We start from the raw sequence: 13,398 nt of genomic DNA, 5'->3' as shown, positions 1-13,398 counted from the left end.
CAAAGGAGCTTGTGGGAGCAGACTGGCACAGCTCCGGACTCAATGATGGAGACTTGAGGTCTTAAGTGATGTTGGTGCTTCACGAGCAAGCACTCTCATTTCAGTGAATGGTATTTTAAGGAAATTATCATTGAGGCACTTAAAGTTTATTTATTTATTTGAGACAGGGTTTCTCTGTGTATCCCTGGCTTTCCTGGAACTTGCATTGTAGACCAGGCTGGCCTCGAACTCAGAGACCTGTGTTGTGGAATATTACTTTAACTTGGCAAAAAAAAAAAATGTGTTACATTTGTTTCTGCAGCCTTTGTTAATGATGTAAAGATGTGTTATATTTGTGCTGTCTTTGTTTAATCATCCACCTGCCTCTGCCTCCCAGTGCTGGGATCAAAGACATACACCACCACTGCCTGGCTTGATGCACTTAGAGTTTTAGCAACACACATGATAAAGGGATCACTGATTATTTTTCTTGAGGTGTATATAACAGAAAGAAATGATGGAGTAAATGATGACACTCCCACAGAATGGAACTCTGAAGAGCCACAAACAGAATAGGATAAGATCTCTCACTAAGATTTCTAAGTCTTTGATTTGTAGCAGCACATTTCACCTTCCCTGTGAGGTAGGTGATTGTTACTTCTGTCCATAGTGGCAGAATATGAAGAGGGGGCTCAGTGCTTGTTAACGATCAGAAGAACCAGTATTTTAAACAGTCCACTCCTGCCTCACCTTCCTATCCATCACAACTAAAATGAACATGTAACTATATTAGTCAAGGTTCTCTCGAGGAACAGAACTGATCAAATTTATTAGAGTGGCTTACAGACTGTGGTCCAACAGAAAGGCCAGGGATAATCAGTCCATGAGACTGGATATCTCAGAAGTCCCAATTTGATGCTGGAGTCCTGGAGAACTGCTAGTCTTCAGTCTATGTTGGAATCCCAAAGAAGTGGTTCAAAATAAAGGAACAGCAGTTCTAACAGTGAAGGAATGCCTCAGCCACAGGACAGATGAGCTTATTAGTGAGAGTGAGGCAAGCAGGCAAAAAGCAAAAGCGTCCTTCTTCCATGTCCTTTTGTGTGGGCTACCACCAGAAGGTGTGGCCCAGATTCGAGCTAAATCTTCCCATCTCAAATGATCCATCAAAGAAAATCCCTCATAGGTCTGACCAGCTTCTTGGATTTTAGTTGATTCCAGACGTAGTCAAGTTGACAAAGAATATTAGCCATCACAGTAACAATGCAGTAAGCATGCAGAAGTGGCAGGCAGGGTTAAAGCCACTTTGATAAAAACAGGTATCTGTGCAGAATAATAGTAAGAACCAAGAAAGACAGTTTGTCCTTGGCATCTTTGAGTGCTGCATCCTTGCAGTCAACAAGCAACTGTGGATCAAAACATTTTTTAATACCCACATCTTTACTGAACATATATAGATTTTCTTCTCATCACCCCTAAACAGTTCAGCACAACTATTTACAAAGCATTGGCATTGTGTCTGAAGTTACAGGTCCCCTAGAGATGACTTAATGTGTACAGGAGGATGATGAGGCTGTGAGCAAATGACACACCGTGTTACATGGAGATGAGCATCAGCAGATTATGTAGGCAGCCTTGGAGGCTTGGAACTGATGACTGAGATGTTAGGAACACTGTCTAGCAAGACACTAAATTGTTTTCTCTGAGTGGTGGGATTCTAGGTCTTTTGGTAAAGCCTGACATTGCCTTAATTCTAGTACAGGCCAATGATTTCCTGGTCTTTCTGCTTAAAGCACCTGAAGATAGCACAGGAAGGAGATGGCCCATGCTGACCTTGTAAGATACTCCATCAACAAAGGGCCTGGGTTGTTGGGTGAGCCTTGATCAAGTGGAAACATGCAAATTAGGAAGGGGGCTACTCTATGGCTGAGCTTTTCCCAAGATTTAATGTTGTAGACTATTATTTTAACTAAGCAAAGATGTGTTATATTTGTTTATGCTGTGGAATATTACTTTAACTGTGTAAAGGTGTGTTACATTTATTTACGCTGCATTTCTTTAACAGTAAGGATGTGTGTTTAATTATGTAAAGATGTGTTGCATTTGTTTCACCTTCCCTGCCTAAGGCATCTGATTGGTCTAATTAAGAGCCAAAGGAAGGGGGCTGGAGAGATGGCTCAGAGGTTAAGAGCACTGCTTGCTCTTCCAAAGGTCCTGAGTTCAATTCCCAGCAACCACATGGTGGCTCACAACCATCTGTTATGAGATCTGGTGCCCTCTTCTGGCTTGCAGGAATATGTGCAGACAGAACACTGTATACATAATAAATAAATCTTAAAAAAAAAAAATAAAAGAACCGAAGGAAAAAAACAACAACAAAAGCTGGGTGGTGGTGGTGCACGCCTTTAATCCCAGCACTCGGGAGGCAGAGCGAGGTGGATCTCTGTGAGTTCGAGGCCAGCCTGGTCTACAGAGCAAGATCCAGGACTAGCACCAAAACTGCACAGAGAGACCCTGTCTCTAAAACAAAACAAAACAAGAGAAAGAGCTGAAGGACCAGTAGCTAGGCAGGAGAGGGAAAGATGGGGCTAGCAGGCAGAGAGAATAAATAGGAGGGGAAATATAGACTTGTGAGAAGAACAGAGATGAACAAGAAGAGAGTCAAGAATGAGGGACATGCCTGGGGCCAGAATCCAGGCAGCCACTGCCGGCAGCAGGCATGAGAAGCAGTGAAAGTCAGATGTATAGAAGGAAGAAAGGTGATAAGCCCCGAGGCATAAGGCAGATAAAGAGAAACAGGTTAATTTAAGTAAAAAGAGCAAGTCAGAAATGTGCCTAAGCTAGGCCGAGCATTCAAAACTAATACTAAGTCTCCATGTCATGATTTGGGAGCTGGTTGGTGGCCCAAAAAGAAAAACCTGGTACAATTTAGTCAACAGATTGAAGATAAGGTACTCCAGGAAGTGTTCTTTCCAGGTCTCTTTCCATATAATGTGTGGTCTTTCCCAATCCTACCTTCACCAAAATACCTGCCTGGCTTCCCTGAGGAGTGCAGCACTCTCTCTTTCTCTAGAGGCTGCCACCCACAGCCATATTTGTTGTGGGCCCAGGCTTGCCTGGGCGCAGACAGAACTCCCTGTGTGGAGTCCTCAGCACCAGTTCCTGTGGGTGACTGTATCTGGAGAGAGGCTTTTTATGGCAATCAAATTAAAATGTGATTATTAAGATGGACCCTAATCCACTGTGAGTGGTGTCCCAAAGAAGGGAAAAGCTGGGTGTAGAAACACATGTAAAGTGAAGATACTGTGAAGAGACAAGAGACAGGATGGCCAGATGCAAGCCGAGGGGAGGGAAGCTGTAGCAAAGGAATGTGATGTAGCATAATGCTCTCTTCTCTTAAGCCCTAACATGCATGACACCCAATCACTCCATTCATCTTGTATTGGTTCTGTGATATAAGCCCATGATCCTCCATCGTCACACATTTCCTGAGGAATAAGCAGGTTTCTGGCTACAGCCTTGGGCAGCACCATCAGTGGCTCCTGTCCTTAGTGAATACTTACACAGTGTCACCCACCAAGAAGATGTGAATATGGGTGCTTCCACACATAGCACCCACTGCTTGAGGGAAAGATGACCCAGAAAGCCCCCAGTTTGCATCCCTCTGTAGGAAGCAGAGGCTGGCTGGCTTTGTGGTCACTCACTTCATTCCATAATGTGAATTCTCTGCAGCGCATTCTCTCTGCAGAACTGCAATGTGGCTGTTTTAATTCAAAATTAACTGTCAAACGTAAGGTTGCATTGGCCTTCTCCAAGGTGTTTGCCTTGGCCCCAGCTGGCATCTCCACTCTTGTCAGTAATGCCTTTGCCTACTTAGCAATATTTGAATCACCCCAAATGATGTCAAGATCTCAAACAAGAAACAGGACACTCTTAGCCCACAGCCCCTTATCATTCGTTCTTACTCCTTTGTTCTAGCCACAGGATTGAAATAATTTCTCCATTGTCAACGCTATTTTCCCTGTACTCATGTGCATTTCACACTGTCCCTTATAGTCATTAAAAAACCAAATAACAACAAGTGCTGGTGAGGATATGGACAAAAGGAAGCCCTTCCACACTGCTGATGAGAATGTAAACTAGTCTGGCAGAGGTCAGGAGGAATATTTCTTTAAAAAATGAACAACAATGACCATACTCTAGCCCACAATTCTGGCAGTAGCCCCCTGCTTTACCAGAGGCCATGCTGGCACCCAGAACCCCAGGCAAGCCCATGCTGGCTGACCACGAACATATCTTCAGAACCTTTCCAGCCTTCCCCCAACAGTACCCCCTCTCATCATCATCATACCCTAGCCCACAACTCTAGAAGAAGGTCCTTGCTTACCCAAGACCACTTCAGTTCCCAGAACCCCAGAGGTCACTCAGAATGCCAGAATCCCAGTGGAGGCACCCTACTGGACCAGAGGACTCACTGGCCACCAGAGCTGCTGCAGGCCATTCAGGCCAGAAGACCAGAGAGGAAACAGAAACCAAGGGAAAAAACACCCATCTAACAAAGACAAACTCAGAAATGGGTACCTAAACTATAAATACTCTAAACCCAGATGCCTTGAGGCCAGCATAAGAACACAATCAACAAAAGCAAGGGAAATATGTCACCACCAGTGCCCAGCTATCCTACTACAGCAACCCCTCAATATTTCATCATGCTGAAGTACAAGAAAACTACCTTAAAACCAACTTTATGAAGATAAGAAGTCATTAAAGAGGAAAAGAATAAGTACCTCAAAGAAATCCAGAAAATGACAAACAAAAAATTGGAGAAAATGAATAACCCCCTTGAAGAAAGCCAAGAAAAAACAAACAGTTGAAGAAAGTGAATAACCTGTTCAAGACCAGAAGACAGAAATAAAAGCAATAAAGAAAACACAAACTGAGGGAATTCTGGAGATGGAAAACCTAGGTAAGTGAACAGATCTATAGATACAAGTACCACCAACAGAATACAAGAGATGGAAAAGAGACTCTGAGGCAGTTGAAGATGTCATAGAAGAAATGGATATGTTGGCCAAAGAAAATGCTAATTCAAAAAATTCCTGACATAAAACATCCAGGAAATCTGGGTCATTATGAAAAAAAAAAATCTGAGAATAATAAGAATAAAAGAAGGAGAATTCTAGCTCAAAGGCCCATAAAATATTTTTAACAAAATCATGGAAGAAAAATTTCCTAACCTAAAGGAGGACATGCCTATAAAAGTACAGGAAGCTTAAAAAACACCAAGTGGATTGGATCAGAAAAGAAAGTCCCTTGCCATATAATAATGAAAGACTAAATACACACAACAAAGAAAGAATATTAAAAGTTGCAAGAGAAAAAGGCCAAGTAATATATAAAGGCAGACTTATTAGAATTACACCCAGTTTCTCAATGGAGACTGTAAAAGCCAGAAGTTCTTGAACATATATCCTTCAGACTCTAAGAGACTATGGATGCCAATCCAGACATTATACCCAACAAAATTTTCAACCACCATAGATGGGAAAAAAACCCAAGATATTTCATGACAAAGTCAAATTTGAACAATATCTATCCACAAAATCCAACCCTACAGAAGATAGTAGAAGGTAAACTCCAACCTAAGGAAACTAACTACACCTATGAAAACATAGGAAAGAAGTAATCTCACACCAGAAAAACCAAAGAAGGGAAACACACACACACACACACACACACACACACACACACCACACTCTACCACCACTATCACCAACAAAATAACAGGAATTAGCAATTATTTGTCATCAATATCTCTCAATGTAAGTAGAATCAATTCCCCAAATAAAAAGACACAGACTATCAAAATGGATGCAAAAACAAGGTTCATCCTTCTGCTGCAGACAAGAAACACACCTCAACACCAAGGGTAGACATTACCTCAGAGTAAAGGGTTAGGAAAAGATTTTCCAAGCAAATGGTCCTAAGAATCAAACTAGTGTGGCTATTCTAATATCTAACAAAATAAACTTCATACCAAAATTAGTCAAAAGGGACAGGGAAGGACACATTGTACTCATCAAAGGAAAGAGCCACCAAGATGATCTTGTAATTCTTAACATCTCTGCCCCAAATGAAAGGGCACCCATGTTTGTAAAGGAAACAGTACTAAACCTTAAATCACACATTGATAGTGGAAGACTTAAATACCACACTCTCACCAAAGGACAGGTCACCCAGACAAAAAATAAACAGAGAAATACTGGACCTAACAGTTGTTATGAACCAAATGGACCTTACAGATATCTACAGAACGTTTCACCCAAACACAAAAGGACATATCTTCTTCTCAGCACCTCACAGAACATTCTCCAAAATTGACCATATACTCACCAAGCAAGTCTCAACAGAAACAAGAAAATTGAAATAACCCTCTGCATCTTATCAGACCACCACAGATTAAAGGTGGATTTTTAACAACAATAGAAACAACAGAAAGCTTAAAAACTCATGGAAACAGAACAATTCTCTACTGAATCAAGGAAGAAATAAAAAAAGAAATTAAAGCCCTCCTAGAATTCAATGAAAACGAATGTACAACATACCCAAACTTATGGGATACAATGAAAGCAGTACTAAGAGTAAAATTCAGAGCACTAAGTTCCTAGATAAAGAAATTTGAGAGATCTCATACTAGCAACTTAAGAGCACACCTAAAAGCTCTAGAACAAGAAGAAGTAAGCACACCCAAGGGGAGTAGATGGCAGGAAATAATCAAACTGAAGACTGAATCAATAAAATAGAAACAAAGAGAACAATACAAAGAATCAACGAAACAAAGAGTTGGTTCTTCGAGAAAATCAACAAGATAAACAAACCCATATCCAAATTAACTAAAAGACAGAGAATATCCAAATTAACAAAATCAGAAATAAAAAGGGTGACATAACAATAGACACTGAGGAAATTCAAAGAATCATTAGGTCATACCTCAAACACCTGTACTCTACAAAATTGGAAAATCTAAAAGAAATGGATAATTTTCTCTATAGATACCAGACTTTCAAAGAAGTGCTAATACCAACCCTCCTCAAATTATTCTACAAAATTGAAACAGAAGTAAAATTACCAAATTCATTTTATGTGGGCACAATCACCCTGATACCCAAACCATACAAAGATTCAACAAAGGAAAAGAATTACAGACCAATTTCTCTCATGAACATAGATAAAAAAATGATAAAATACTCAAAAGCCAAATCCAAGAACACATTAAGATCATCCACCATGATCAAGTAGGCTTCATCCCAGAGATTAAGGGATGGTTCAACATATGAAAATCAGTTAATGTAATACACCATATAAACAAACTGAAAGAAAAAAAAAACACCACACGATCATTTCATTAGAGGCTGAAAAAGCCTGTGACAAAATCCAACAGCCCTTCATGATAAAAAGTCCTGGAGAGATCAGGGATACAAATAGACATACCTAAACATAATAAAATCAATTTACAGCAAGTCCATAGCCAATACCAAATTAAATGGAGAGAAATTCAAAGCAATTCCACTAAAATGAGAAACAAGACAAGGCTGTTCACTCTCTCCATATCTATTCAATATAGCACTTGAAGTTCTAGCTAGAGCAATAAGACAACAAAAGGAGGTCAAGAGGATACAAATAGGGAAGGAAGAAGTCAAAGCATCACTATTTGCAGATGATAGGATAATCTACAGAAGTGATCCCAAAAATTGTACCAGGCAACTTCTACTGCTGATAAACACCTTCAACAAAGTGGCTGGATACAAGATTAACTAAAAAAAAAAACAAAAACAAAAAAAAAAAACAAAAAAAACAGTAGCCCTCCTATATACAAATGACAAAGGGTCTGAGAAAGAAATCAGGGAAACATCACCCTTCACAATAGCCACAAATAATATAAAATATCTTGGGGGTAATGCTAACCAAACAAGTGAAAGACCTATATGATAAAAACTTCAAGTCTTTGAGGAAAGAAATTGAAGAAGATATCAGAAGATAGAAAGATCTCCCATGCTCATGAATCAGTACACTTAACATAGTAAAATGGCCATCCTACCAAGAGTAATCTACAAATTCAACACAATCACTTTCAAAATGCCAACACAGCTCTTTGCAGACCTTGAAAGAACAACTCAACTTCATATGGAAAAACAAAAACACAGGAGAGCTAAAACAATCTTGTTCAAAAAAAGAATTTCCAGAGGCATCAACATCCCTGATTTCAGGCTCTTCTATGGAACTATAGTAATAAAAACCACATGGTATTGGCATAAAAATGGACAGGTGGATCAATGGAATTGAATCAAAGATGCAGACATAAATCCACACACCTGTTACACCTGATTTTTGATGAAGAAGCCAAAATTATACAATGGAAAAAAGAAAGCATCTTCAACAAATGGTGCTGGTCTAACTAGATGTCAGCATGTAGAAGATCACAAATAGGTCCATATCTATTGTCCTACATGAAACTCAAGTCAATGTAGATCAAACATCTCAACATAAAACCAGATACACTGAACCTGATAGAAGAGAAAGTGGGGAATAGCCTTGAACACATTGGCACAGGAGACAACTTCCTGAACAGAACACTGATAGTGCAGGCCCTAAGATCAACAATTAACAACTGGGATCTCATGAAACTGAGAAGCTTCTGTAAGGCAAAGGACACCATCAATAGGACAAAACAGCAGCCTACAGAATGGGAAAAGATTTTACCAACTTCACATCTGACAGAGGGCTGATCTCTAAAATATATAAAGAACTCAAGAAACTAGACATCAACAGACCAAATAATCCAATTAAAAATGGGTTACAGAGCTAAACAAAATTCTCAACAGAGAACTCTTAAATGGCTGAGAAACACTTAAAGAAACATTCAACATCTTTAGCCATCAGGGAAATGCAAATCAAAACTACTTTGAGACTCTATCTTTTATCTGTCAGAATGACTAACATCAATAACACAGCTCAAGCTGGAAAGGATGTAGAACAAGGGAAACATTCTTCCATTGTTGGTGGGAGTACAAACTTGTACAGTCACTTTGGAAATTAATATGGTAGTTTCTCAGAAAATTGTGAATTGATCTACTTCAACACCCAGCTATACCTCTTGAGCATATACTCAAATGACATTCCATCTACCACAAAGACACTTGATCAAGTATGTTCATAGCAGCTATATTCATAAATAGCCAGAATCTGGAAACAAAAGGATGTAAACATCCCTCAAACAAAAAATGGGTAAAGAAAATGTGATACATTTACACAATGGCATATTACTCAGCTGTTAAAAACAATGACATCATGGAATTTGCTGGCAAATGGATGGAACTCAGAAAAAAAAATCATCCTGAGTGATGTAACCCAAACCCAGAAAGACAAACATGATATTTACTCACTTGTAAGTGGACATTAGCTGTTGAGTAAAGGAAATCATGCTACAATATACAGATCCAGAGAGGCTAAGTAATAGGTGAAGTCAAGGAGTGCTGTGGGATTGTCTGTATGTCAAATGTGTTGCTGATTGGTCAATAAATAAATCACTGATTGGCCAGTGGCCAGGCAGGAAGTATAGGCGGGACTAACAGAGAGGAGAACTGAGAGAACAGGAAGCTGGGTGAGGGAGACACTGCCAGCCGCCACCATGACAAGCCGCATGTGAAGATGCCGGTAAGCCACGAGCCATGTGGCAAGGTATAGATTTATAGAAATGGATTAATTTAAGCTGTAAGAACAGTTAACAAGAAGCCTGCCACAGCCATCCAGTTTGTAACCAATATAAGTCTCTGTGTTTACTTGGTTGGGTCTGAGTGGCTGTGGGACTGGTGGGTGAGAGAGATTTGCCCTGACCATGGGCCAGGCAGGAAAACTCTAGCTACAAAGGAGGGATGCTTGGATCCCCCTTGGAAGGGGAAATAGAATAGATTTTGTGGGTGGAGTAGGGGTGGGTGGGGACAGGAACAGGAGGAATCAGGCAGGGTGGTGGTGGTGGGAGACATGGAGTGAGAGAGTACTGGCAGAAATGACTGGAATTGGGGGGCACTTGGGAGGCAAAGTAGAAACTTGGTGCAGTGGAAACACCCTGGATCATATGAGAGTGACCCTAGCGATGTCTCTTGGTAACAGGGGACAAGGAGCCCAAACTGGACATCTTCTATAACCTGGCAAGGCTCCTAGCAGTGGGATTGTGACATCAACCCAGCCACAAAAACTTTGTCCTACCATCTGTCCTGCCTGTAAGATATGCTGGGGCAACGGTGGCACAGAACTTGTGGGAGTGGCCAACCCGTGACTTAGGACCATGCCATGAGAAAGAGTCCATGCCTGACAGTGCCTGGATGGCCAGGTCCCAGAAGCAGGACAGCCCAGAGACCCAAGAGAGAACCAAATATGACTAGAGAAAAAAAAAGTCAGTAAGATAATGCCTAATAGTATCCTGCTATACTCACAGACAAGCCAGGGGGCATTGGGGCTCAAAGAGGCTCACAAAAATTGAAGTGATAGACTCTGTATGGTCTGAGCTAGGTTCTCTGCATACACCTTATGGTTGTAGAGCTTGATGATCCTGTGGGACTCTCAACAATGGGAGTAGGGGTTGTCTCTGACTCTTTTTGCCTTCGCTTCAGACCCTTTTCCTCCTACTGGATTGCCATGTGCAGCCATGATATGAGAGCTTGTGCCCAATCTTATTGTATCTATGTTCACAAATATCTCTGAAAGGCCTGCTCTTTTTCTTGTTGTTGTTTTGAAGGGATATGGTGGAGTTGACTCTGGGGAAAGGAGAGGTGGGGGGAGGGAATAGGAGGAGTAAAGGGAGGGGAAACTGGTCTGGATGTAAAGTATGAGAGCTGAATAAAACTTTAAAAAAATTGAACAACAGCTATGCCATTTCTGAGAATTTATTCCAAAGACTCCAAGTTAACGTATCACAGAGACTCTTGTCCCTCAGTATGTATGTAGCACCATTCACAATAGGTGAGTTATGGAACCAACCTAGGTGTCCATCAAGAGAAAGATAGGCAGTCCCTGGGAACCTCCATCTAACTTTGCCCCAGTTGCCTGCCAGAAGGGAAAACTCCTGCAGCCAGGCTCCCCCACCAAAACCCTCCATTGGACCCTGCAATCTACAAATCTACAAGACCCATGCTCTACCCCAATACCCATCTGCCTGAGACCCCAGTAACTTCCTGAGACAAGGAATCCACCAGCTCTCATTGGACCAAGAGGTGAGTGACTCTTCTCCCACCCAGAGAATCCTGCCTCTAGGACCCAGGCCCTGGGACACAGCCAGTTCCCAGGAACCCCCACTCAATTCTTCCCTAGTTGCTGGCCAGCAGGGAAGATTCCTGTGGGCAGACTACCCCACCAAAACCCCCCACTGGACCAAGCAATCTACAAGACCCATGCCCTATCCCCATACCCATCCTCCTGCGACATCAGTGACTTCTTGAGGCACAGAAACTGCCAGCTCTCATTGGATGAAGAGAGGCCTCCTGAGACCCAGAATCTACCAGCTCTGACTGGACCAAGAGCCTTGATACGACCAAGAGTGCCTCCCTGAGTCACAGAATCAGCTAGCTTGGATTGGACCAAGAGCAGCTCCCTGAGATACAGAATCTGCCAGCTCCAATTAGACCAAGAGCTAAGATTGGTCCCAGAGTGGCCCCCTGAGACACAGACACAGCAAGCACAGATTGGACCAATAGCAGCTTGTTCAGACACAGACACCTCTTGCACCTATTAGAGGAAGAGATGGGCAGATGTCAGTGCAAAAATACATACAATAACATAAAGAACAATATGGCATCACCAGAACCTAGCCCTCCTACAACAGCAAGTCATGAACATCACAATGTAGAAGAAGCAGAAGAAATTGACCTTAAAAATAACTTCATGAAGATGCTAGAAGCCTTTAAAGTGGAAATGAAAAATTCCCTTAAAGAAATTGAGGAAAAGACAAACAAAAACTGTAAGAAATCAATAAATCCCTTAAAGGAAGCCAAGAAAACCATGAAAAAGCAATTAAGCATGTGAAGGAAACAGTTCAAGACCTGAAAAGTGAAATAGAAACAATGAATAAAACACAAACAGAGGGAATGCTGGAAATGGAAATTCTGAGTAAACAAACAGGAAACACAGATGCAAGCATAACCAACAGAATACAAGGAAGAAAAAATCTCTGGCATAGAGAATACAATAGAGGAAATAGATTCATCAGTCAAAGAAAACACAAAAGCCAAAAAAGTCATAACACAAAACATCCAAGAAATCTGGGACACCATGAAAAGGCCAAACCTAAGAATAATAGGGATAGAAGAAGGAGATGAATACCTACTCAAAGGCACAGAAAATATATTCAACAAAATCATGGAAGAAAACTTTCCCAACTTAAAGAAGAAAATACCCATGAAGATACAAGAAGCTTATAGAACACCAAATAGACTAGACCCCCCAAAAAAGTCTCCTCGCCACATAATAATTACCACTAAACATACAGAACACAGAAAGAATATTAAGAGCAGCAAAGGAAAAAGGCCAAGTGACTTATAAAGGCAGACCCATCAGAATAACACTTGACTTCTCAATGGAGACTTGGAAAGTCAGAAGGTCCTGGACAGACATTATACAGATATTAAGAGACCACAGATGCCAGCCTAGACTAATATACCCAGCAAAACTTTCAGTCACCATAGACTGAGTGAACAAGACATTCAAGACAAAACCAGATTTAAACAATTCCTATCCACAAATACAACCCTACAGAAAGCACTAGAAGGAAAACTCCAGCCTAAGGAAGTCAGATACACCCATGAAAACACAGGCAATAGATAACCCCACAGTAGTAAATCCCAAAGAAGAGAAACACATACTCTACCACCAAAATATAACAGGAATTAACAACCACTGGTCATTAATATCCTTAATATCAATGGACTTAATTCACCTATAAAAAGACACAGGATAATAGAATGGATACTAAGTCAGGACCCATCCTTCTGCTGCATACAAGAAACACACCCCCAACTTCAAAGACAGACACTACCTCAGAGTAAAAGGCTGGGAAAAGACTTTACAATCAAATGGACTTAAGAAGCAAGCTGATGTAGGTATCCTAATATCTAACAAAATAGACTTCAAACTAAAATCAATCAAAAGAGATTGAGAAGGACATTACATATTCATCACAGGAAAGATCCACCAAGATGAAGTTTCAATTCTGAACATTTATGCCCCAAATACAAGGGCACCCACACATGTAAAAGAAACATTACTAAAGCTTAAATCACACATCAAACCCCACACATTAATAGTAGGAGACTTCACCACCCCACTCTCACCACTGGACAGATCTGCCAGATTGACATAAGGGAATGGGAT

Source organism: Peromyscus eremicus, chromosome 2 (genome assembly GCF_949786415.1).
Source record: "Peromyscus eremicus chromosome 2, PerEre_H2_v1, whole genome shotgun sequence".
Taxonomy (NCBI): Eukaryota; Metazoa; Chordata; class Mammalia; order Rodentia; family Cricetidae; genus Peromyscus; species Peromyscus eremicus.
This window is presented reverse-complemented; position numbering follows the sequence as displayed.